The 26,807-nt window shown below is 48.1% G+C and overlaps 6 non-coding genes across 6 annotated transcripts; all 6 read left to right on the forward strand.

Moving 5' to 3' along the window:
- The first annotated feature begins 7,876 nt into the window (after window positions 1-7,876).
- Window positions 7,877-7,948, forward strand: TRNAM-CAU (transfer RNA methionine (anticodon CAU)). The gene has a single exon. It is a non-coding gene; the product is annotated as a tRNA-Met (tRNA).
- Window positions 7,949-8,149: 201 nt separating this feature from the next.
- On the forward strand, window positions 8,150-8,221 carry TRNAM-CAU (transfer RNA methionine (anticodon CAU)). Its single transcript has one exon. It is a non-coding gene; the product is annotated as a tRNA-Met (tRNA).
- Window positions 8,222-8,421: 200 nt separating this feature from the next.
- On the forward strand, window positions 8,422-8,493 carry TRNAM-CAU (transfer RNA methionine (anticodon CAU)). The gene has a single exon. It is a non-coding gene; the product is annotated as a tRNA-Met (tRNA).
- Window positions 8,494-8,668: 175 nt separating this feature from the next.
- TRNAM-CAU (transfer RNA methionine (anticodon CAU)) lies at window positions 8,669-8,740 on the forward strand. Its single transcript has one exon. It is a non-coding gene; the product is annotated as a tRNA-Met (tRNA).
- A 200-nt stretch (window positions 8,741-8,940) lies between these two features.
- On the forward strand, window positions 8,941-9,012 carry TRNAM-CAU (transfer RNA methionine (anticodon CAU)). The gene has a single exon. It is a non-coding gene; the product is annotated as a tRNA-Met (tRNA).
- Window positions 9,013-14,355: 5,343 nt separating this feature from the next.
- TRNAI-UAU (transfer RNA isoleucine (anticodon UAU)) lies at window positions 14,356-14,427 on the forward strand. Its single transcript has one exon. It is a non-coding gene; the product is annotated as a tRNA-Ile (tRNA).
- The last annotated feature ends 12,380 nt before the right edge of the window (window positions 14,428-26,807 follow it).

Genomic DNA, 26,807 nt, shown 5'->3' on the forward strand with positions numbered 1-26,807 from the left:
TGGATGAGACGCCGACAAAAAGATCGTTGGGAATAGAAAAAGCAAATGCAAGGCGAAATCACGTGGCAGAGGTAGATTGGGCAGGACGCACAGAAACCGATAACGAAGGAATCGCGGAAGCTTTCCGGGAGTATTATGAAGAGCTATTTTCGTCCCGAGAGGTTAATTTGGACCGTTTTAAAGAATCCTTTCTTGACGCGATGCCAAAAATTGATGACGAACAAAAAGAAAGACTGGAGCGGCCAATAAGTGAAAAAGAAGTGCAGCAGGCAATAGAAAATTTAAACCCTGGGAAATCACCCGGGCCTGATGGCCTGAGTGCGGCTTTTTATAAAGCGTTCAAGCAACAGCTATCTCCTTTGTTGTGTGCCTTATTTAATGAAGCGTATGAGCTGAAGGCACTGCCTGCGTCTTTCGGATCGTCGCACACAGTACTTATTCCGAAAACTGACCAACCAGATAAGCTTAGGCAGTTGTCGTCTTACAGGCCCATTGCTCTGACAAACGTTGATTACAAGATTTATATGAAGGTGCTTGCTGGCAAACTACAAGCGGTTATATGCGAACTAGTGGGCCCTCACCAAACGTGCGGTATCAAAGGGCGATCCATCTTTCAGAACATTCACAAAGCGAGAAGTGTGCTCGAATGCTGCGATGCAACTCATGCGTGTGTTGCTTTACTGCAGTTGGACTTGGAGAAAGCTTTTGATTGTGTGGCACATGCTATTCTGTTCAGTATATTAGACCATGTTAATGTCGGCTCTGTTATTCGAGAGGGAGTGGCCTTGGCGTACCGTAACTGCACTACGAGATTAATTGTCAATAAGTCACTGGGGGCCCCCATCAACGTACGACGTTCGGTGCGCCAAGGTTGCCCCCTCAGCCCTCTTTTGTTCGGCATTTATATTGAAACATTGTGTTTAAGCATCCTACAAAACAATGACATTGATGGTTTTCGACTGCAGGAGTCTGAAGTCAAATTGCTGGCTTACGCAGACGACGTTGCGGTTTTTTGTGTGAATAAGGAGAGTATAAAGAGGACAGTGGAGGTGGTAAAACATTTTAGCAAAGTCACAGGGAGTAAAGTTAACTGGGGTAAGTGCCTGGGATTTTGGCACGGAGACTGGCAGCTGACCCCCAACACTTTCGCTAATGTGTCGTGGGTTACAACGCCTGCAAAGTACTTGGGTGTGCCCTTGGAATTTTACAAGGAAAGCGAGCCTTACTGGCTAGAGCAGGTCAGAGAAACCCGTGAAAAAGCGGATAAATGGAAAAGCGCTCAATTATCAATATTTGCAAGAGCCGCAGTTTGCAACCTGTTTTTAATTAGTAAGTTATGGTATGTAATGCAAGTGTTGCATTGCTCCCGTGTAAATGTGCAAAAATTGCATCGAGTTTTTGCGGTGTTTGTTTGGGCCTCGAGTTGGGAGAGGTGCAGTCGGACAAATTTGTTCCGGCAGGTGAAGCATGGAGGGCTTGGTCTGGGTCATTTGTTTGTGCGACAGATTGTCAACCGGTTTATGTTTTTTAGGGATGCCAGTGATCCATTCCTGCGCACAGTGTGTCAACAAAGACTTGGTCGAGCGTTGCCTGATTTCGTAGTTTATACGCAATGTATGCCGGGATCTCTTTTTGGATTCTTTAGGGAAATTGTTTTGAGCGTGAAATTCTTAAGCGCACGTTTTTCGAAAGAGTATTTAAGTAATGTTAACAGGAGAACATTATACAAGGATGTTTGTGAAGTGGTGTTCCCGGTGCCCTTGTACCGAGCTTTATACGATGGAGGCACAGGAAGTAATGTATTAAAACGCGTAAAGAAAATGCAAGTTGCTACGGGAGCTAAAACTTTTTTCTTTATGCTACATACCGGTACTTTGAGTGTAAAATCATTTATGGAGGAAAAGGGTATTTTCCTACCGTGGGGGGCCCAATGTCTCATCTGCAAACAGCCAGAGACAATAATAGATCACGTGTTTTTGCATTGCTGGGAGGGGGTATATTTGTGGGATGTTCTGCAAAGGACAATTAAAAAACAGTTGCCACTTGATTCCCATGGCATTAGGTATTTGCCATTGGATAACCACGATGATATGCCGTTAGACCAGGTTATGTTAATGTGCCTCCACAGTATATGGCGCGCACGAATGGCTGGTTATCACTGCGATCCAGATGCACGGCCAGCCCGCATGTATTTCCGTGAAAGTGTGCAGCGATGGCTCGACGTGCTTAAATTGCAACCATGTGCTCCTGAGTGGCTGTCAAAGCTGGAACCTTTGACGGTGCTCAAGGAATTTTATAATGACAATGCCTGCCCCTCAGTGGGGCATAGGCAACGCGAACTAGCTTTGTGTACATATATTATTCCTTTGTTCCTGTTGTTTTGTTTTCCAGTGCGTTGTATTTGTGTCAAAGTCAGGCAATAAAGAAAAAAAAAAATGCAGAGTGGCGGAGTGGAAGCGTGCTGGGCCCATAACCCAGAGGTCCGTGGATCGAAACCACGCTCTGCTATATCTTATTTTTTTCTTCTTTTGAGCAAATCAATTGATCCTCAGACAGCTGTAATCGCTTTGTTGTCTGCCCTGAAATGCATTTCACTTTAACTGCATGCTTTTCCAGCAGCCCGTGCTGGCGTCGTTTTTACCCATGTCTCTTTGTTGCGTATTTTCTGTGTGTATAAAATCTGGGTTTAAAGATTGAAATAAGACGAAAGCAGAGTGGCGCAGTGGAAGCGTGCTGGGCCCATAACCCAGAAGTCCGTGGATCGAAACCACGCTCTGCTATATCTTATTTTTTTCTTCTTTTGAGCAAATCAATTGATCCTCAGACAGCTGTAATCGCTTTGTTGTCTGCCCTGAAATGCATTTCACTTTAACTGCATGCTTTTCCAGCAGCCCGTGCTGGCGTCGTTTTTACCCATGTCTCTTTGTTGCGCATTTTCTGTGTGTATAAAATCTGGGTTTAAAGATTGAAATAAGACGAAAGCAGAGTGGCGCAGTGGCATTCTACTTCCAGACACCGCAGTGAACGGTCGCAGAATCATGTGCTCCAGCGGAGCGGCGATAGCGGCCATTTCCAGCCGCGGAAACAGGCTTGAGGACATGGATGATAGCGAATATCAGATTATTCTGCCAACTTTGCCCACCGGACGCGTTGTTTTTAACACGCTTTTTTTGCACGGCGATGTGCGAGTCAGGCCATACAGGGTCGAGGATTTCCGCGACGCCCTTGCCAACGCTGGTGCGCTCCCCGACGTTTTGGCGTTGGGGGCGTATCAGATCAACCATGTTTGGGCTGTCACGTTAAGCAGCACAGAAGCAACGAAGAAATTGGCGGCTTTCAAGGAGCTCGAAGTTAAGGGACGCCGTTGCCTCATTATCGATCCCGAGGACCAACAGGTGAAGCTGCGACTTCACTGGATGTTGTACGGTGTGGCAGACGACGACATCCGGACGGCTTTTGCGGCTTTTGGGAAGGTGACCGAGGTGACCCGGGAGAGGTGGAGAGTTCAAGGCGTCAGGGAGAAGGGGTCCACCACGAGGACTGTGCTCCTGAAATTGAAACCCGGCATTAAGGTCGATGACTTACCTCACCAGCTGCGAGTGGCCGGAGAGCTGGCCCTTGTCGTGGTGCCTGGGCGAGCGATGCAGTGCCTGCGCTGCCGTGGTACCGGTCACGTTCGACGAGAATGTAAGGTGCCGCGTTGTCCAAAGTGTAGACGCTACGGTCATGACGAGGCTGCCTGTGTGCTTTCGTACGCTTCGGCAGCGGGACATGGAACTGCGGAACGGTCGGCGGAGCTCACCATTCACGTGGTCGAGGCGGAGGAGGCGGCGAAGGGTGCCGGAGAGGTGCGAACGCAGACACGGGAGACGGATTCGTCGGTGGACTCGGCAGAAAGCGGCAATGCTGCGAGGGATGTGGGGAGAGCGGACTCTGCATCTGAGCTCCCTAGCAATGAGGAAGGCACGTCACTTGAGCCTTCAAACGGCATGGAACAGGATAATGGGGAGGAGCACTCGGACACCAGCGGTGTTCGTAAGCCAGGCGTCCCAGCCCCAGCCAAGCGATCCCACACACAGTCCGAACCCGAAGGTAACCAGGCGTCAGCCCCCAGCGTCGACGAGCCACCAGCAAAAACGGGGCAATCCCGGCGGTCCACGCTACGTCCGCGGCCAAACATTTCATCAGAGAGACGGGTAGCGGATAAAGTGCCCCCGCTGCCAGGTCAGCCGCTCGCACCGGACGGGGATGGATCCAACGACGGCGTCTAGCAACGCGCTAGACGGGAAAGGTAAGCACCATGCTTTCGGTCTCTTCACCTGTGATGAAAATGGCGCCCGAAACCACCTTAAAAGTAGCCACGTTAAATGTCAGGGGATTGGCAGGCAAAAAGAAGCAGAGCCAGATGCATCGGCTCTTAATTGACCACGATATTGACGTGCTTGCCGTGCAAGAAACTAAGGTTGACGGGGAGGAAGAGACCGGGAGCATGGTGCGACGTTTCACGGCTAGATTTTACGCCATTGTTAGCCACTCAGTTGGGACATCGGCCGGGTGTGTATTGTTTGTCAAAAAGCTGCCTGGTCTGGTTGTAAAGGGCTACTCCTCATGCTCTTCTGGACGGTGTGTAGTGGCTGATTGTGTATACAGCGGTGTTGAGTGGCGCATTATTTGTGTGTACGCTCCTAACTATGTGGAGGAAAGAACAGTGTTTTTCGAGAATGTTATGCAGCAGTTAAGTACGGAAAGGCAGGTAGTATTGCTGGGCGATTTTAACTGTGTACTGAATGCTCGAGACAAAACCAGCACACGCGGATTCAGAGACAAGAGCACTGAAATGTTATGCCAGTTAACAAGCGAATGGAATATGGAGGATGTGGCTGATTGCTTGGAAGGACCGCGTGCCGTTCAGTACACGCACTTCCAAGGTTCTAGCCACGCGCGTCTGGACAGAATTTACGCGTCGCTGGATTTGATTCATTCATGCAATGAATACCGAGTTGTGCCTATGACATTCACGGATCACTGTTTGGTGGAATGCTTATTCGGCACCAAAAAACGAAGCAATGCATTTAGCTGGGAGTTATGGAAATTTAACAATAAATTGCTTAATGATGATGCCTTTAGACGCGTGGTATTGAATGAATTGATTAAAGTGAGGCCAGGGACTTTGCTCGAAATCTGGAAACAGTGGGAGTTGTGCAAGGAACAGATTAAAATTAAAGCCATTGACAGATCAAGTTGCCTGGTGTACGAGAAGAAAATTACAGAAACCCAGCTTAAGGCTTTGCTTGCAAAACTACACGAACAGGAATGTAAGGCACCCGGCAGATGGATAGAGGATATTCGAAAAATAAAAGAACAGATTAACTTGATAGAAGAAGACAGATACCAAGGAGCGTTAGTGCGTGCAAAGCGGAAAAATTGGCCATGGATGAGACGCCGACAAAAAGGTCGTTGGGAATAGAAAAAGCAAATGCAAGGCGAAATCACGTGGCAGAGGTAGATTGGGCAGGACGCACAGAAACCGATAACGAAGGAATCGCGAAAGCTTTCCGGGAGTATTATGAAGATCTATTTTCGTCCCGAGAGGTTTATTTGGACCGTTTTAAAGAATCCTTTCTTGACGCGATGCCAAAAATTGACGAGGAACAAAAAGAAAGACTGGAGCGGCCAATAAGCGAACAAGAAGTGCAGCAGGCAATAGAAAATTTAAACCCAGGGAAATCACCCGGGCCTGATGGCCTGAGTGCGGCTTTTTATAAAGAGTTCAAGGAACAGCTATCTCCTTTGTTGTGTGCCTTATTTAATGAAGCGTATGAACTGAAGGCACTGCCTGCGTGTTTCGGATCGTCGCACACAGTACTTATTCTGAAAACTGACCAACCAGATAAGCTTAGGCAGTTGTCGTCTTACAGGCCCATTGCTCTGACAAACATTGATTACAAGATTTATATGAAGGTGCTTGCTGGCAGACTACAAACGGTTATATGCGAACTAGTGGGCCCTCACCAAACGTGCGGTATCAAAGGGCGATCTATCTTTCAGAACATTCACAAAGCGCGAAGTGTGCTCGAATGCTGCGATGCAACTCATGCATGTGTTGCGTTACTGCAGTTGGACTTGGAGAAAGCTTTTGATTGTGTGGCACATACTATTCTGTTCAGTATATTAGACTATGTTAATGTAGGCTCTGTTATTCGAGAGGGAGTGGCTTTGGCGTACCGTAACTGCACTACGAGATTAATTGTCAATAAGTCACTGGGGGCCCCCATCAACGTACGACGTTTGGTGCGCCAAGGTTGCCCCCTCAGCCCTCTTTTGTTCGGCATTTATATTGAAGCGTTGTGTTTAAGCATCCTACAAAACAATGACATTGATGGTTTTCGACTGCAGGAGTCAGAAGTCAAATTGCTGGCTTACGCAGACGACGTTGCGGTTTTTTGTGTAAATAAGGAGAGTATAAAGAGGACAGTGGATGTGGTAAAACATTTTAGCAAAGTCACAGGGAGTAAAGTTAACTGGGGTAAGTGCCTGGGATTTTGGCACGGAGAATGGCAGCTGACCCCCGACACTTTCGCTAATGTGTCGTGGGTTACAACGCCTGCAAAGTACTTGGGTGTGCCCTTGAAATTTTACAAGGAAAGCGAGCCATACTGGCTAGAGCAGGTCAAAGAAACCAGTGAAAAAGCGGAGAAATGGAAAAGTGCTCAATTATCAATATTTGCAAGAGCCGCAGTTTGCAACCTGTTTTTAATTAGTAAGTTATGGTATGTTATGCAAGCGTTGCATTGCTCCCGTGTAAATGTGCAAAATTGCATCGAGTTTTTGCGGTGTTTGTTTGGGCCTCGAGTTGGGAGAGGTGCAGTCGGACAAATTTGTTCCGGCAGGTGAAGCATGGGGGGCTTGGTCTGGGTCATTTGTTTGTGCGACAGATTGTCAACCGGTTTATGTTTTTTAGGGATGCCAGCGATCCATTCCTGCGCACAGTGTGTCAACAAAGACTTGGTCGAGCGTTGCCTGATTTCGTAGTTTATACTCAATGTATGCCTGGTTCTCTGTTTGGATTCTTTAGGGAAATTGTTTTGAGCGTGAAATTCTTAAGCGCACGTTTTTCGAAAGAGTATTTAAGTAATGTTAACAGGAGAACATTATACAAGGATGTTTGTGAAGTGGTGTTCCCGGTGCCCTTGTACCGAGCTTTATACTATGGAGGCACAGGAAGTAATGTATTAAAACGCGTAAAGAAAATGCAAGTTGCTCCGGGAGCTAAAACGTTTTTCTTTATGCTACATACCGGTACTTTGAGTGTAAAATCATATATGGAGGAGAAGGGTATGTTCCTACCGTGGGGGGCCCAATGTCTCATCTGCAAACAGCCAGAGACAATAGATCACGTGTTTTTGCATTGCTGGGAGGGGGTATATTTGTGGGATGTTCTGCAAAGGACAATAAAAAAACATTTGCCACTTGATTCCCATGGCATTAGGTATTTGCCATTGGATAACCACGATGATATACCGTTAGACCAGGTTATGTTAATGCGCCTCCACAGTATATGGCGCGCACGAATGGCTGGTTATCACTGCGATCCAGATGCACGGCCAGCCCGCATGTATTTCCGTGAAAGTGTGCAGCGATGGCTCCACGTGCTTAAAGTGCAACCATGTGCTCCTGAGTGGCTGTCAATGCTGGAACCTTTGACGGTGCTCAAGGAATTTTAACATGACAATGCCTGCCCCTGAGTGGATGTTAGGCAACGCTAGCTACCTTTGTGTACATATATTATTCTTTTTTTTCCTGTTGTTTTGAGTTTCAGTGCGGTGTATTTGTGTCAAAGCCAGGCAATAAAGAAAACAACAAAAAAAAAAAAAAAAGCAGAGTGGCGCAGTGGAAGCGTGCTGGGCCCATAACCCAGAGGTCCGTGGATCGAAACCACGCTCTGCTATATCTGATTTTTTTCTTCTTTTGAGCAAATCAATTGATCCTCAGACAGCTGTAATCGCTTTGTTGTCTGCCCTGAAATGCAGTTCACTTTAACTGCATGCTTTTCCAGCAGCCCGTGCTGGCGCACGTTTTTACCCATGTCTCTTTGTTGCGTATTTTCTGTGTGTATAAAATCTGGGTTTAAAGATTGAAATAAGACGAAAGCAGAGTGGCGCAGTGGAAGCGTGCTGGGCCCATAACCCAGAGGTCCGTGGATCGAAACCACGCTCTGCTATATCTGATTTTTTTCTTCTTTTGAGCTAATCAATTGATCCTCAGACAGCTGTAATCGCTTTGTTGTCTGCCCTGAAATGCATTTCACTTTAACTGCATGCTTTTCCAGCAGCCCGTGCTGGCGTCGTTTTTACCCATGTCTCTTTGTTGCGTATTTTCTGTGTGTATAAAATCTGGGTTTAAAGTTTGAAATAAGACGAAAGCAGAGTGGCGCAGTGGAAGCGTGCTGGGCCCATAACCCAGAGGTCCGTGGATCGAAACCACGCTCTGCTATATCTGATTTTTTTCTTCTTTTGAGCAAATCAATTGATCCTCAGACAGCTGTAATCGCTTTGTTGTCTGCCCTGAAATGCAGTTCACTTTAACTGCATGCTTTTCCACCCATGTCTCTTTGTTGCGTATTTTCTGTGTGTATAAAATCTGGGTTTAAAGATTGAAATAAGACGAAAGCAGAGTGGCGCAGTGGAAGCGTGCTGGGCCCATATCCCAGAGGTCCGTGGATCGAAACCACGCTCTGCTATATCTGATTTTTTTCTTCTTTTGAGCAAATCAATTGATCCTCAGACAGCTGTAATCGCTTTGTTGTCTGCCCTGAAATGCATTTCACTTTAACTGCATGCTTTTCCAGCAGCCCGTGCTGGCGTCGTTTTTACCCATGTCTCTTTGTTGCGTATTTTCTGTGTGTATAAAATCTGGGTTTAAAGATTGAAATAAGACGAAAGCAGAGTGGCGCAGTGGAAGCGTGCTGGGCCCATAACCCAGAGGTCCGTGGATCGAAACCACGCTCTGCTATATCTGATTTTTTTCTTCTTTTGAGCAAATCAATTGATCCTCAGACAGCTGTAATCGCTTTGTTGTCTGCCCTGAAATGCAGTTCACTTTAACTGCATGCTTTTCCAGCAGCCCGTGCTGGCGTCGTTTTTACCCATGTTTCTTTGTTGCGTATTTTCTGTGTGTATAAAATCTGGGTTTTAAGATTGAAATAAGACGAGAGCAGAGTGGCGCAGTGATTCTACTTCCGGCCACCGGCGTGTACGGACGCAGAATGATGAGCTCCGGCGGAGCGGCGATTGCGGCCCAGGCTGGCCGCGGTAACACGCTTGAGGAAAACGACGACAAGGAATATCAGATTATTTTGCCGCATCTGCCCACCGGACGTGTTGTTTTCAACACAGTTTTTTTGCACGGTGACGTACGAGTGCGACCCTTCAGGGTTGAAGATTTCCGGGACGCCCTGGCCAAGATTGATACGCTCCCAGACGTGGTGGCCTTGGGGGCTTACCAAATAAACCATGTCTGGGCGGTGACTTTGAACAGCACGGAAGCAACCAAGCGGCTGCTAGCATTCAAGGAGCTTCAAGTGAAAGGTCGACGGTGTATCGTCATTGACCCCGAGGACCAACAGGTGAAGCTACGGCTCCACTGGATGTTGCACGGCGTGGCGGATGAGGATATCCGAACAGCTTTTGCGGCGTTCGGTGAGGTGACGGAAGTGACCCGTGAGCGGTGGCGAGTCCAGGGAGTGCACGAAAAGGGCTCAACAACAAGAACCGTGCTTCTGAAGTTGAAGCCTGGGATGAAGATAGCAGATCTGCCTCACCAGATAAGAGTAGCAGGGGAGTTGGCCCTTGTTGTGGTGCCTGGGCGGCCCATGCAGTGCCTGCGCTGCCGCGGGACCGGTCATGTGCGCCGGGAATGTAAGATTCCGCGGTGTGCGACGTGTAAGCGGTTTGGCCACTCGGAGGAAGACTGCGTACGAACGTATGCAGTGGCTACTGCACCAACAGCGAGGGCGGACATGACGGAACAGCGAATGGACGTCGCAGAGACGGAGGAGGCCGCAAAAGGGGTCGGAGAGGATGAGAGGATGGCAGCAACGACAGGCATGTTAGTGCCCCCGGGGGGTGGCGACGAGATGCTCGGTGGACCAGACAGGGAAGTGGCACTGCCAAGCAACGGACCGTCGGAGAAAGAAACGGTGAGCGATGCCGAGAGCTCAAAAATTGAACTTCCGGAGTCTGCGGGCAGACGGGGGACCCTCGAAGAGAGCAGCGGCCGAGCGACCAACGTCCAGGGCCCTGCGAAGCGTGCCCACGACGGGAGCGCCAGTGAGACGAATGAGGCAGAGGAAGCTAGCAACGACGAGCCGCCGATAAAAACGCCAATAGGGAGGAGGGCGACCTTCAAACCAAGACCGAATGTCTCGACGGACAGGAGAGCTGCCGAAAAGCCGCCCCCGTCACAAGGTCTGCCAGTCCAACCTCATGGCTCTGGCGTCAACGAAAGCGTCTAGCGCCATGCTAGACGTGAAGGGTAAGCACCAAGCTCTTGGCCTCTTTTCACTCTAAGAAAATGGCTTATGTACTGTCACTAAAGGTTGCGACCCTTAACGTGAGAGGTCTAGCAGCAAAAAGGAAGCAGAGCCAGGTCCTGCGCCTTTTAAATGAAAATGACATCGATATACTTGGAGTTCAAGAGACAAAAGTCGAGGGTGAACAAGAGACCGAGAGCATGGTGCAGCGTTTCACGTCGCGGTTTTACGCAGTTGTCAGCCATGCAGTCGGTACTTCTGCTGGATGCGTCCTGTTTGTGAAGAAGTTGCCGGGTCTTGTAGTGCAGTCGCATGCTTCTTTTCCGTCGGGTCGGGGTGTGGTCCTCGATTTTAGTTTTTGCTCGGCTGAGTGGCGTGCTGTTTGTATATATGCACCTACGGTAGTTGATGAGAGGGCTGCTTTGTTTGATTTTGTTGAAGGGTATTTAAACACGGATAAGCAACTTGTCTTTCTGGGGGATTTCAATTGTGTACTGAGCTCCGGTGACAAAACTAGCCTTCGTACATTTAGGGATCGTAGCACAGAGGTGCTTTCGCGCTTGATTGACGAGTTTGCACTGGAAGACGTTGCAGAGTGTCTCACGAGCGAGCGACGGGTTCAGTATACGCCCGCCTTGACAGAATTTATGTGGCCGCAGAACTGGCTCCAAAATGCCAGGATTATTATGTTTTGGCGGTAACGTACTCAGATCACTGCATGGTTCAGTGTACAATTGGACCAAGAAAGGGAGGTAGCGGTTTTAATTGGGAATTGTGGAAGTTAAATAATAAACTGCTGAATGACGAGCAATTCACCAGACTAGTAGAAGAAGAAATTGGTAATATTTGTCAGGAGGACACCCACGAACTGGGTCAAGAATGGGAACTGTGTAAGCAACAAATTAAAATCAAAGCTATAGAAAAGGCCAGCTGCATACGGTTTCAAGAAAAACAAAATGAAATGCATTTAAGATCTTTGCTAGATAAATTGTTAGCCCTGGAGTGTAACACGCCAGGGTTATACATGGACGGCGTTAGAAAAATAAAACAAAGACTTCAACTGAATGACGAAGACCGTTATCGCGGAGCACTGGTGCGTGCGAGAGCGGAAAAATTGGCCATGGATGAGACGCCGACAAAAAGATCGTTGGGAATAGAAAAAGCAAATGCAAGGCGAAATCACGTGGCAGAGGTAGATTGGGCAGGACGCACAGAAACCGATAACGAAGGAATCGCGGAAGCTTTCCGGGAGTATTATGAAGAGCTATTTTCGTCCCGAGAGGTTAATTTGGACCGTTTTAAAGAATCCTTTCTTGACGCGATGCCAAAAATTGATGACGAACAAAAAGAAAGACTGGAGCGGCCAATAAGCGAAAAAGAAGTGCAGCAGGCAATAGAAAATTTAAACCCTGGGAAATCACCCGGGCCTGATGGCCTGAGTGCGGCTTTTTATAAAGCGTTCAAGCAACAGCTATCTCCTTTGTTGTGTGCCTTATTTAATGAAGCGTATGAGCTGAAGGCACTGCCTGCGTCTTTCGGATCGTCGCACACAGTACTTATTCCGAAAACTGACCAACCAGATAAGCTTAGGCAGTTGTCGTCTTACAGGCCCATTGCTCTGACAAACGTTGATTACAAGATTTATATGAAGGTGCTTGCTGGCAGACTACAAACGGTTATATGCGAACTAGTGGGCCCTCACCAAACGTGCGGTATCAAAGGGCGATCCATCTTTCAGAACATTCACAAAGCGAAAAGTGTGCTCGAATGCTGCGATGCAACTCATGCGTGTGTTGCTTTACTGCAGTTGGACTTGGAGAAAGCTTTTGATTGTGTGGCGCATGCTATTCTGTTCAGTATATTAGACCATGTTAATGTCGGCTCTGTTATTCGAGAGGGAGTGGCCTTGGCGTACCGTAACTGCACTACGAGATTACTTGTCAATAAGTCACTGGGGGCCCCCATCAACGTACGACGTTCGGTGCGCCAAGGTTGCCCCCTCAGCCCTCTTTTGTTCGGCATTTATATTGAAACATTGTGTTTAAGCATCCTACAAAACAATGACATTGATGGTTTTCGACTGCAGGAGTCAGAAGTCAAATTGCTGGCTTACGCAGACGACGTTGCGGTTTTTTGTGTGAATAAGGAGAGTATAAAGAGGACAGTGGAGGTGGTAAAACATTTTAGCAAAGTCACAGGGAGTAAAGTTAACTGGGGTAAGTGCCTGGGATTTTGGCACGGAGACTGGCAGCTGACCCCCGACACTTTCGCTAATGTGTCGTGGGTTACAACGCCTGCAAAGTACTTGGGTGTGCCCTTGGAATTTTACAAGGAAAGCGAGCCTTACTGGCTAGAGCAGGTCAGAGAAACCAGTGAAAAAGCGGAGAAATGGAAAAGCGCTCAATTATCAATATTTGCAAGAGCCGCAGTTTGCAACCTGTTTTTAATTAGTAAGTTATGGTATGTAATGCAAGTGTTGCATTGCTCCCGTGTAAATGTGCAAAAATTGCATCGAGTTTTTGCGGTGTTTGTTTGGGCCTCGAGTTGGGAGAGGTACAGTCGGACAAATTTGTTCCGGCAGGTGAAGCATGGAGGGCTTGGTCTGGGTCATTTGTTTGTGCGACAGATTGTCAACCGGTTTATGTTTTTTAGGGATGCCAGTGATCCATTCCTGCGCACAGTGTGTCAACAAAGACTTGGTCGAGCGTAGCCTGATTTCGTAGTTTATACGCAATGTATGCCGGGATCTCTTTTTGGATTCTTTAGGGAAATTGTTTTGAGCGTGAAATTCTTAAGCGCACGTTTTTCGAAAGAGTATTTAAGTAATGTTAACAGGAGAACATTATACAAGGATGTTTGTGAAGTGGTGTTCCCGGTGCCCTTGTACCGAGCTTTATACTATGGAGGCACAGGAAGTAATGTATTAAAACGCGTAAAGAAAATGCAAGTTGCTACGGGAGCTAAAACTTTTTTCTTTATGCTACATACCGGTACTTTGAGTGTAAAATCATTTATGGAGGAAAAGGGTATTTTCCTACCGTGGGGGGCCCAATGTCTCATCTGCAAACAGCCAGAGACAATAGATCACGTGTTTTTGCATTGCTGGGAGGGGGTATATTTGTGGGATGTTCTGCAAAGGACAATTAAAAAACAGTTGCCACTTGATTCCCATGGCATTAGGTATTTGCCATTGGATAACCACGATGATATGCCGTTAGACCAGGTTATGTTAATGTGCCTCCACAGTATATGGCGCGCACGAATGGCTGGTTATCACTGCGATCCAGATGCACGGCCAGCCCGCATGTATTTCCGTGAAAGTGTGCAGCGATGGCTCGACGTGCTTAAATTGCAACCATGTGCTCCTGAGTGGCTGTCAAAGCTGGAACCTTTGACGGTGCTCAAGGAATTTTAAAATGACAATGCCTGCCCCTCAGTGGGGGATAGGCAACGCGAACTAGCTTTGTGTACATATATTATTCCTTTGTTCCTGTTGTTTTGTTTTCCAGTGCGTTGTATTTGTGTCAAAGTCAGGCAATAAAGAAAAAAAAATGCAGAGTGGCGGAGTGGAAGCGTGCTGGGCCCATAACCCAGAGGTCCGTGGATCGAAACCACGCTCTGCTATATCTGATTTTTTTCTTCTTTTGAGCAAATCAATTGATCCTCAGACAGCTGTAATCGCTTTGTTGTCTGCCCTGAAATGCATTTCACTTTAACTGCATGCTTTTCCAGCAGCCCGTGCTGGCGTCGTTTTTACCCATGTCTCTTTGTTGCGTATTTTCTGCGTGTATAAAATCTGGGTTTAAAGATTGAAATAAGACGAAAGCAGAGTGGCGCAGTGGAAGCGTGCTGGGCCTATAACCCAGAGGTCCGTGGATCGAAACCACGCTCTGCTATATCTGATTTTTTTCTTCTTTTGAGCAAATCAATTGATCCTCAGACAGCTGTAATCGCCTTGTTGTCTGCCCTGAAATGCATTTCACTTTAACGGCATGCTTATCCAGCAGCCCGTGCTGGCGTCGTTTTTACCCATGTCTCTTTGTTGCGTAATTTTCTGTGTGTATAAAATCTGGGTTTAAAAATGGAAATGAGACGAAAGCAGAGTGGCGCTTTCGTCTCATTTCCATCTTTAAACCCATCTTAAACCCAGCACGGAGATCAGGACCGGCTGCCCGGTCCTTATCTCCATGCCCGGCAGAGCGCCGCTTTGTTTGAGATGTCGATAGACCGGACACCTACGCAGGCAGTGCAAAGCTCCCTGGGGTCAGGCGTGTCGCTCCATCGGACGCCGCGAGGAAGACTGCACGCAGTCTTATGCAGCCAGAACGAAGAGTTGGGTTGCGAAGCAACCGTTGGACGATTTCATGGACGCTGAGGACGTGGAAAAAATTGCGACTACTATGGAATCGCCACCAGACCGTGAACGTCCGGCGGTTGCATTTACCGAAGCCTCCATTTTTCCCCCACAAAAAGTAGCGACCCCAACTCTCGGAGAAGCTGGGTCTCCTTCTCTCTCTGATGGTCGGACCTGCAGCAACGCGAACTCGGTAGCGGCCGCCGCGCAGCATGAGGAGTAAACCGAGACGCTGGACGAACCCAGCACCATAGATATCACTGCGATCAGGAAGGTCGACGAACCTGCAGCTCTCTCGAACGATGTCGAGGGGCCTCAGGAATCAGAATCATATAAGCCGGTCTCCAAACAACTGGAGAGAGAGGAAGGGGGAAACACGGAGGGAACAACGGAAGTAAGGCGAACTGCGGAAAGGAGCAGAGACGACAGGTCCGGAAAAACCAACACCAACACCATCCCCACCGATGCCATTGACGAGCTCAATGTCAAGGAGGGGAAGAGAGAAGGCCGCCGCGTGACGAGGAAAGCCCTTGCAGCCGCCAGCCACCCTTGCGAGGCGGTAGCGGGGGGCGTATGCCACCAGTCCGGTAAGCTTTCCCCCCCACAATGGATCCCTCCCAGCTGTGGCTTAAAGTGGCCACCATTAACGTGGTGAGGCTTATAAAAACAGAAAGGAAAAGATGGCTTCTCGATTTAATTATTGAAAACAGCGTCGACGTTGCTCTTTTACAAGAGACCAAAATTTCAAGTGCGGATGATGCTAAATTCTTCGTTCGTTACTTTGGAGCTCAATTCTGGTGTTTCCATACAATCACGACTTGAAGAGCAGGAGGCACCGCCATTCTCATTAGGAAAAACGATAACGTCACCATTGTTGACTGCGACCTGGGAGAGGACGGGCGCTTTTGTCTCGTTGATGCCCTTGTGGGGAGGGAGCTGACTCGCTTTGTGTGTGTCTACGCCCCGAATGAGACAACGGCACGGTCCGAGCTCTTTCGATCTCTCCGTCCTTGTCTTCTTGTCCCCGGAATCGTATACTTCGGAGGTGATTTTAACTGCGTACTCAGCACGAGTGATAGAGCGAGCGGGGGGGGGGGGGGGGAGTTGAGAGAGGTCCTGCGAGATTCTAACCTGGTGGACGTGGCGCTCGGACGGACGGGGTCGACTGCGCGCTACACCCGCTGGCGCGGCACAGCGCAGGCTCGCCTCGATCGCATCTATGTCTGCGGTGAGGCGCTCCAACGCGTCCGCAGCTACACCGTCACTCCTGTGTGTTTCTCTGATCACGGCCTGGTCTCGTGCGTGCTGGGTGCCTTAACATGTCGAACAGGAAAAACAGTGGAAAGACGGTGGATAATGAACTCGACTATCCTTTGCAACGAAGAGTTCTTAGATAAAGTAAATAAGGATGTTGCTAGGCTTAAGTCTGGGTCGGTTAATGCAGTAGAGTGGGAGTTATTTAAAACGAAAGTCAAAACCATTGCCACAGAGATCGGAACAAAAATTGCCGCGTCCGCTAAAGCTGAAATCCGGCACCTCACAGGCACCCTTCAGGGCCTTGTCGAGGCCAACGAAGAGATGCCGGCAGAATTTTCTGATGACATTCAGAAAGTTAAAGAGGAACTTCGATCAGAGCTGGAACGGCGTTATTGGGGCGCACTCGTGCGCAGTCGGGAGGAAAGAGTGCAGTACGAGGCGCAGCCAACGAAACTCTTTTGTGCCTTCGAACGGGAGCAGGCTGCACGGGTTAGTATACGGGAGGTTATTAACAACGGCACCGCTGCGCGAGGGCATGGCGAAATGGCGCAGGCTTTCGATGAATACTATCACAAGCTTTTCCAGGCAGGAAAACCGCTGGATCCCGTGCCATCCGAAGTCCTGAGCGAACTGCCCAAAGTTCCTCAGGAGGTTAGGGAGGCAAAAGCTCCTCATTGACTGCTGACGAGATAGAGCGCGTAATTGCAAAACTCCCTAAGAATAAATCACCCGTACCGGACGGCATAACAGCCGAATTTTACCAATGCTTTAGAAATGAACTCAGCCCAATACTAGCGGAGGTGTTCGAGGATAAGGAAACGAAAACTTCTCCCTCCTTCCATGCGGCGCAGCGATTTAGTCCTGATTCCTAAGAAACCTTCCCCCGAATCAACCCCCGACATAGCCGATTTCAGGCCAATCAGGCTTCTTTCCACGGGCTATAAGATTCTGGCTAGAGCTCTCGCTCGTCGACTCGAGACCGCCCTCAGCCCCGTGGTGCGAGAGCATCAAACATGCGGCTTCAAAGGGCGCTCCATAAATACCAACTTACACCGCATGAGGACGGTCCGCGAGGCGGCGGATGTAGGGCTCCTTCCTTTGGCCATTCTCCAGATCGATTTGAGGAAGGCGCTTGATCAGGTTGACTGGCCTTTCCTCTTTTCTCTCCTTCAGCAGTGCGAAGTAGGTGACGACATAATAGATTGCCTCAAAATTTGTTACACTGAAATTAGTACTGCAATCGTCCTGAACGGTATACCAGGCGCGCCGATACAGGTGAATAGGTCAGTACGACAAGGGTGTCCGATGTCGCCTGTTCTCTTCACCTTGTATCTGGAACCTCTATGTAGCATGGTACTTGCGTCTAAAACCATCAAGGGTCTAGATCTCGGCGGCCAAGAACTGCGCGTCCTCGCATACGCGGACGATGCAGCCTTCATTTGCACATCCCAACATCAAGCGGGGGAGGTGATTCGATTGGCAAACTCCTTCTGTCAGTTTTCTGGAGCCGAACTAAATTTTAAAAAATCGCAAGGCGCCTGGTTGGGAGAGTGGAGAGGGAAGCCCCGCCAACTCTTTGGAGTAGAATGGACCGAAAAAATTGATGAATATCTAGGCGTTAATCTAGATATTAGCAAAGCAATCATGAACAGGTGGCAACCCAAACTAGTTGCCGCTGAAAGGAAGCTAGACCCATGGCTGCCGAGACACATAGCCATGTTCACGAGAGCCTATGTATGTAACGCAGTGGTTTACCCGGCGGTACTATACTCAGCCAGAGTGACCAGAATCGACAGGGGCTCCGTGGGCAGGCTACACAGATCATGGGCAGTCTTCGTTTGACACTCTACGGCAGAGCCCATGCCCCGAAGCAATCTCTTCTGGAGCATGGAGCGAGGCGGACTGGGCTTAGTGAACCTAGAACTTAAACTTGTAGTCCAAAGGCTCATTTTCTTTCGAAGCCAAAAGGATAATTTTCTTCGCGCGGCAACTCAGTATCTAGGCTCGGTGCACTTGGCCCCTTGGTTGGCCACAACTAAGCCAATAGGTCACGGCATGAGAGCCGCAGCCTTCTACAAAGAGGTAGCGCAGTCCCTCTCGCTGCTGCAAGGGTTTTTTCCTGGGAGTACCTGCTCGCAGTAAAGCCGAGAAAGCTTTACTGGGACTTGCTGGCACAATTTCTGCAACCTCCAGTATATCGGCAAATACATATAGGGGTGGGCAAGACTGCTGTCCTCAAGCGGGTTAGGAAGCGGCCCGTTCCAACAAGCTCCAAGGATTTCTTCCGTTTCCACACAGTAGTTATGCCCGTGAAAGCGCAAACTGTCTCCCGTGTGGCTGACGGGAGACCGCTCAAGATGTCTTTATGGAATGCAACACGGCGCATATCTTCTGGGACGATGTACGGGGATTTTTCTCCACGGATTTGAAAGTCACATGGCCAGGGCTCTTGTGTCTCGACGCGTCTTGTGATCGTCCAGAGCTTCGAGACATTGTGATAGTGCTTGCGTTGCATGCCCTCTGGCGTGCGCGCGTGGATGTGGTGGAGTGTGTGCGTTGGCCGAAACCAGCGTGGCGGCACCTATTGGACAAAACAGAGTGGACAGTGAGCGCACTAGAGTTCTCTGGCACCGACGAAAACCTGCAGGAGGAACTACAACGAGGCTGCCACGCTGTGATGGTGTTCAAGACACGCCAGTACGAACGGTTTGGGTGCTGCTGATGCTTCACGCAGCGTTGCCCAAGTGCTTTTTTTTTTCTCTCCACTTTACTGGTTTTCAACTTTGTCCTTTAGTGGTGCATTTTAGGCTTATATGTTACACCTTTTCTGACCATTTCTCACCATACCTCTCGACATAACTCTCTATTGTGCTTAATCTCCCCTCATGTTTCCTATGGCCGACGTTAACACGAGAAGCAATCAATGCACTCGGCTATTGGTTGAGTTGCAGCCTTGTACATACATATGTAAATAAAGGTTTTTCGTTACGGAAATAAAAAAAAGCAGAGTGGCGCAGTTTATGCACTGTATTTCTGATTTCACTTTCAAATGTCAAAGTCGGCAATAATGAAAACAGAAAAAAAAAGCAGAGTGGCGCATTGGACGCGTGCTGGGCCCTTAACCCAGAGGTCCGAGGTTCGAAACCACGCTCTGCTATATCTTATTTTTTTCTTCTTTTGAGCAAATCAATTGATCATCAGACAGCTGTAATCGCTTTGTTGTCTGCCCTGAAATACATTTCACTTTAACTGCATGCTTTTCCAGCAGCCTGAGCTGGCGTCGTTTTTACCCATGTCTCTTTGTTGCGTAATTTTCTGTGTGTATAAAATCTGGGTTTAAAGCTGGAAATGAGACGAAAGCAGAGTGGCATCTAGCGGCATGCTAGACGTGAAAGGTAAGCGTCATGCTCCCGGCCTCCTTCTAATGCATGATTATGGCGATGGATCAGTGCCTGAACGTTGCAACGCTCAACGTCCGAGGGTTGGCTGGTAGAAGGAAGCAAAGCCAAGTACTTCGCCTTTTAACAGAGCAAAACATAGACGTGCTGGCAGTACAGGAAACTAAAGTGGAGGGAGAGGACGAGACAGGGAGCATGGCGCAGCGTTTCACGTCGCGGTACGAAGTGGCTGTTAGTCACGCAGTGGGCACGTCGGCTGGGTGCCTTCTTCTTGTCAAACGGTTCCCAGGACTTATAGTGCAGGCCGTGATTTTGTCTACGTGCGGAAGGTTGATTGTTTGTGACCTGGTTTTGCATAACAGTGAATGGCGCATTCTCTGCGTTTATGCACCAAATGCAGCTGAAGACAGGCTCATTTTCTTTAAAAACATCGAACGATACTTAGATTCAACAAGGCAGCTGATAATTATGGGTGACTTCAACTGTGTTTTAAGCGCCCGAGACAAAACCTCTAACCGCCCCTTTAAAGATGCAAGCACCGAATGTTTGTTGCAGATGATTGCAGAGTTTTCATTAGAGGATGTTGCTGAGTGCTTGGAGGGAGCACGCAGCGTGCAATACACCCATTTTCAGAGTTCTAGTCATGCTCGACTTGACCGAATTTATTTATCGTTGGATGTGATACCGAAGTGTAGAAATTATTCTGTTATCCCAATGTCCTTCTCCGATCATTGTCTGGCAAAATGCACTATAGGAGCTAGAAGCCCAAGCAAAAGTTTGTGTGGGATCTTTGGAAGCTGAATTCCAAACTTTTAGAAGGCGATAACTTAATCGAAATTATTGTACAGAAGCTAAATGAAATAAATAAACGACCTAACAGCAGCATTGGGGAGAAATGGGAACTGTGCAAGCAAGAAATTAAAATGAAAGCGATAGAAAGAGCCAGCTGTATTCGCCATAACGAAAAGCGAGAAGAAGCAGGCCTAAGATCAACATTAAAGAAGTTAATAGCGCAGGAGTGTAAGGAGCCGGGGGTTTACAAAGAGGACATCAGAAAGATAAAAGAGAAAATAGAATTATTAGAAGAGGACCGATATAGAGGAGCGCTCGTTCGCGTCAGGGCCGAAAGATGGGTCGCCGGCGAGACGCCCACTAAGCGCGCTCTGGGTCTTGAAAAAGCAGAGGCTCATAGAAATGACATAACCGAAGTAGAATGGAACGGAAGCCTCGTGACAGATAAGAATGACATTGCACGTGCGTTCTTCGACTATTATCAGGAGCTGTTTGCTTTTCGGGACATGAAGTTGGAGACTTTTAAGCAGGTGTTTCTTTCCTCCTTGCCACGACTGGATGCCACCACAAGAGAAAAGTTAGAGCAGCCGATTACCGAGGACGAGGTTGAACGCGCCATTGATAATCTGAACCCAGTAAAGTCGCCTGCGCCGGATGGTTTGAGCGCAGCTTTTTATAAAGCATTCAAGCTAGAGCTGTCTCCATTGTTAGCTGCAGTATTTAACGAAGGCTATAAACTTGGTGCACTCCCTCCTTCGTTCGCATCCTCACACACACAGTGTTAATTCATAAGTCAAACCAAACAGAGAAACTAAAATTTGTGACGTCATACAGGCCTATTTCTTTAACAAATGTGGATTACAAAATACTGATGAAAGTTCTGGCAGCCAGGCTACAGACAGTGATAAAACATATCGTTGGCTCCCACCAGGCATGTGGTATAAAGGGCCGGTCCATTACAACAAATATTCATAAGGAGAGGTGCGTGCTGGAATGTTGTGACGTTGCTTGCGCGAGGGTCGCGCTTCTTCAGCTCGACCTAGAAAAGGCGTTTGACTGTGTTCCACATGATGCATTGTTTGCAATATTGGATTATATCAATGTCAGTTCTATTATCAGAGAGGGCGTAGCCCTGGCGTACCGAAACTGCACAACGCGATTGATTGTTAATAAAGTATTAGGGGAACCCATAAATGTTCGGCGTTCGGTAAGTCAGGGTTGTCCCCTCAGCCCTCTTCTATTCTGCATTTATATCGAAACTTTATGCCTGTCTATTATGCAAAATCCATCTGTTCAGGGCTTTCAACTGTACATGTCTGAGGTCAAACTTTTGGCGTACGCTGATGATGTGGCAGTGTTTTGTGCGAACAAAGTAAGTATTTGCGCCGCAGTTGAAGTTGTGAAAGATTTTAGTGCGACCACAGGAAGTCCAGTAAACTGGGGAAAGTGTCTTGGCTTCTGGCACGGGGCGTGGACATCAACGCCTGACTTTTTTGCCAATGTTACATGGGTTACAACACCCGTGAAGTATTTGGGCGTACCTCTAGAATTCTATGAAGACAGCAAGCCATTTTGGCGCGCCCAAGTTCAGGAAATACGGGAGAAGGCTGACAAGTGGAAAGGAGTGCCGCTGTCTATCTTCGCACGAGCCACTGTGTGTAATCTATTTTTTGTTGCCAAGGTGTGGTACGTTATGCAAGCACTTTATTGTTCTAGTATGAGTGTTCAAAAGCTACACCGAATCTTTGCTGTGTTTGTATGGGCATCAAGCTGAGAAAAATGTAGTCGGGATAACCTGTTCCGGCCAAATAAATACGGAGGTCTCGGGCTTGCTCACTTATTTGTTCGCCAGCTTGTAAACAGATTTATTTTCTTTCGTGACGTTACCGACCTCTTTTTGCGCACTGTGTGCCAAGTGAGGCTCGCGCGGGCGTTGCCCAATTTCGTTGTTGCTACGGAAAGCATGTCAGGGCGTCTTTCTAGTTTTTATAAAGACGTTGTCAGCAGTGTTTGAATTCTGTCAGCTCGCTTCTCGACAGAATACTTAAGTTCAGTGAAAAAGAAGAACCTGTATAAAGCTGTTTGTGACGACTTCTTCTCTGTTTCTGTGTTCAGAGCCTTGTATAGCGGCCGTCTATGTCAAGACGTACTGAAGCGTGTCAAAAGAATGCCAGTTTCTCCTGGGGTAAATACGTTTTTCTTTAAGTTACAAACAGGAACATTATCTCTACAAACGTTTTTTGAAAGCAAGGGCTTTCATCTGCCATGGGGTTGACATTGCTTAATATGTAAACAGCCAGTGGCAATAGACCATGTATTTCTGCACTGTTGGGAGGGCGTCTATATTTGGGATGTGCTGCAACGAACTGTTAAAAAAGAATTACCATTAGACTCATACGGGATTAGATTCCTGCCAACTTAAAATAATGATGGGATTCCACTTGATACGGTTATGCTCATAGGCCTGCACAGTCTATGGCGGTCCAGAATGGCGGGTTTTCACTGTGACCCTGACGCCCGCCCTGCAAGGCTCTACTTTCGCGAGAGTATACACGCATTGGTTGAAATGCACAAATTGAAGACCACTGTGCCAGACTGGATTTCAAGAGTCGAACCACTATGCGAGCTGAACGAATTTTAACTTGACAAAGGCAACTCGTATGAGCCTGCCGGCTTCTGTATTAACAGTGTCATGCTTGTGGTAACCGCTCTGCTCTCAGCATTCTGTTTGTAGCGCGTTTTTGTTGGTTTTGTTTTGTGTTGGTGATGACCGGCAATAAAGAAAAAAAAAACAGAGTGGCGCAGTGGAAGCGGGCTGGGCCCATAGCCCAGAGGTCCGTGGATCGAAACCACGTTCTGCTGTATCTTATATTTTTCTTCTTTTGAGGAAATCAATTGATCATCAGACAGCTGTAATCGCTTTGTTGTGTGCCCTGAAATACATTTCACTTTAATTGCATGCTTTTCCGGCATCCCGTGCTGGCGTCATTTTTACCAATGTCTCTTTGTTGGGTAATTTTCTGTGTGTATGAAATCTGGGTTTAAAGATGGAAATGAGACGAAAGCAGAGTGGCGCGGAATCGGCTTCCGGCCACGGCAGTGAGCGGACGCAGGATGCAGGCCTCTTCAGGAGCGGCTTCAGCGGCCATGTCAGGCCGCGGTAACAGGACTGCTGAACAGGACAACACTTACCAGGTCGTTTTGCCTGCACTTCCAACAGGTCGGCTTGTTTTGAATACCGTTTTTTTTGCACGCTGATATCAGGGCCCGCCCGTACCGGGTGGAAGATTTCCGGGATGCTTTACTACAACACTCGCTAATCCCCGATGCTATCGCTATGGGGGCGTATCGGATGAGCCACGTCTGGGCCGTCACTCTCAAGAATACTGAAACCGTCAACAAGATTGTCAGTATAGGTGAGCTGTCTGTGAAAAAGGTCGCTGCTTGGTGATTGACCCGGCGAACCAGGACGTGCCACTTAAACTTCACTGGCTACTACACAACGTGCCAGACGAAGATGTTCGTGCTGCATTTGCGCCGTACGGAAAGGTGTCAGAAGTTTCCCGGGAGCGCTGGCGTGTTAAAGGTATGCTAGAAAAGGGCTCCACAACTAGACTCGTCACGCTGAAGCTGAAAGCTGGCATGAAGCTCGACGACCTGCCGCATCAGTTGAATGTTAGCGGTGAGCTAGCGCTCGTTATTGTGCCAGGCAGACCCCCGTTGTGACTACGCTGCCGGAGTACGGGTCACATCCGCAAAGAGTGCCGGGTTCCTCGCTGCGGAACCTGTCGACGGTTAGGGCATGAAGACAGCCAGTGTGCTCGTACCTACGATAGCATTGCCGGACCTGAGACCTGCGAAGGCTCGTCCGAGTTAATTATTTACGAGACGGATGCGGAGGAGGCTGCTGACATTAGAGTCAGTCAACGAAACAGGACGCGCCTTCCACGACGGTTTTAACAAAGAATAAGGTGACGGTCTCAAATGAAAATAATGAAACTCGACATGTCTTGAACGTTCCTGCCCAGGACCATGAAAGCGCGTCAAAGGAAGCGTCAGAAGACGTAACGAAATTTTCTGACGCTGAGGATCATCTCAGTACTGAGCCTTCCTGTACTGATGCCATGGAGGTTGGGCCGGAGACAGCAGCCTTAATTGCTGCGAAACGTCCGCATGAGGCAAGCGTCGAGGAGATTCAGCTGCCAGGCGGTGTTTGTGGTGAGCCGCCGCCGCAAAATTCTGGCATCCGAAGAGCCAAGACCGAAGCCGAACTTCTCGGCCGACACGCGGCAGGCGGGGAGACCGCCTTCGTAGTTTGTGTGGTGTCCTGAACGATTTGTGGGTCGGCTGCCTACGACCAGCGTCAGGAACCTTCTGCAACAAAATGGTGCGTGTGTTAGCAAAAAATGAAACAATGTGCTTGGACTTCGTTTGAATGCATCCCGACATTCTGCTGGGAAGACATTACATGCATACATACGCCGCTGTTCGTCAGAAGCGGAGGACACGCAACCATGAAGGTAGGCAGCATGCGGGTACGGGCGTCTCTTTTTAATACATGACTCTCAAGCTTAATTCGCCGTTACACGTAGCTACTTTGAATGTCAGAGGACTGGGAGCGAGAAGGCGGCAATGCCAGCTCAGTCGCCTCCTTTTGGATAATGATATAGATATAGCAGCTGCGCAAGAGTCGAAGATTGAGAACCAAGAAAGCACTGACCGTATGGTGGCTTCTTTTCAAACAAACTTTTATGTGTGTGTATGCCATTCTGTTGGTGTATCGGGTCAGTGCCTTTTATTTATACGTAACACGCTGGGAGTAAGCTTAGAGTCCGTTTTTGCCTGTCCAAGTGGTAGGCTTTTGGTTACCGCTTTTACCTACTCTAATTTATGCTGGCGTGTTGTGTGTTTGTATGCTCCCAATTCAGGATGTGAGCGTGAATTGTTTTTTGAGTCTATTGAGTTGTGGTTGAAGGTCGACAAAATCTTGCTTGTACTTGGTGACTACAAATGTGTGTGTGCAGCTGTGGACCGAGCGGCCAAGTCTAAGCCTCGAAGAGACAGAAGCTCCGAGCTGTCGAATGCACTTGTGCATGAGTATAGCCTTGAGGATGGGTAGTGTGTTCTCCACTGGAAACCAGTCAGAGTTAACGCACATTCAGCGAGATAGCCAAGCTAGACTGGACAGGGTGTATGCCTCGGTAGATATTGTTTCCCTATGTACTGCATATGAGGTCAAACCTGTGTCTTTCAGCGATCATTGTCTCGTGAGTGCAGTGTTTGGTCGCAAAGGAAAGAAATCGCGCTTTAACTGGTATCTATGGAAACTGAATGCCAAACTTCTTGCCGATGAAGAGTTCCTTACTGAAGTTAAGACCGAGTTTGAAAATCGTCTTGCTATATGCGACCAGTAAGTTTTGCAGTGGAATGGGACAGCTTCAAAGAGTGGGTCAAACTGAGAGCCATAGAAAAGAGTAGTAAGATGCGGTACAAAGAGAAAGAAAAAGAACTGAATGAACAACTTGATTTTTTTTCAGCATGGAAAGTACTGTGCCAGGGCATTTCGCCAGTAAAATACGAGAGCTTAAAAGTGAGCTGGAAGCAATCGACAGCGAAAGATACACAGCGGCTGTCATACGTGCAAGGGCTGAAAATCTTTGGGCTGGAGAAGTGCCGACAAAACGAGCCCTAGCAGACGAGAAAAGATACGCCTGCCAGAAAGAAATTAGGAGTATAAGGTATGACGGCCATATCGCAGAAGATGCTAAAGATATTCAGCATGCGGAAGCAGAGCACTTCGAAGAACTGCTTAGCGCTAAGCTTGAGACTGTAGGCGGCTTTCAAACAGACTTTCTATGACTGATGCCTGCATTGGATGACTTAAGTAAAGCGCGCCCAAAATCACCGATAACGTTACAGGAGATAGAATCTTCAATAGATGACCTGACACCTAGGAAAGCCCCTGGGCCCGATGGTCTAAGCGCTGTCTTCTTTAAAACGTTTCAGCACTATGCGGCTCAGTTTATGCTCGATGTAATCACTGAAGCTTACGACGTAATGCTGTTCCATTGTCTTTCTCTACATCGCACATTGTTCTAATACCCAGGATAGAGGATCCGGAGAAACGACAGTTGGTGGGGTCATATCGACCGATAAGCCTCACATATGTTGACTACAAGGTGTACATGAAGGTTTTAGCAAAAAGACTGCAAAGCGTAATAAAGAAATTGGTTGGGTCTCATCAAACGTGTGGCATCAGGGGTCGATCCATTGCCTCGATTATACATGTCGCAAGAACCGTACTAGAATGTGTTGATGCACTCGGGGGTCAGATAGCCATGATGCAATTAAATTTGGCGAAAGCCTTTAACCGTGTTTCTCACGAAATTCTTTTTTCCATTTTGGAGCATTCTAACCTTGGTGAAGTCATAGTGGAGGGTGTTAAAATGGTTTATGCGAACTGCACGACCCTTAT

Source organism: Amblyomma maculatum, chromosome 1 (assembly GCF_055883805.1).
Source record: "Amblyomma maculatum isolate TAMU_Amacu chromosome 1, ASM5588380v1, whole genome shotgun sequence".
In the NCBI taxonomy this organism is placed as follows: domain Eukaryota; kingdom Metazoa; phylum Arthropoda; class Arachnida; order Ixodida; family Ixodidae; genus Amblyomma; species Amblyomma maculatum.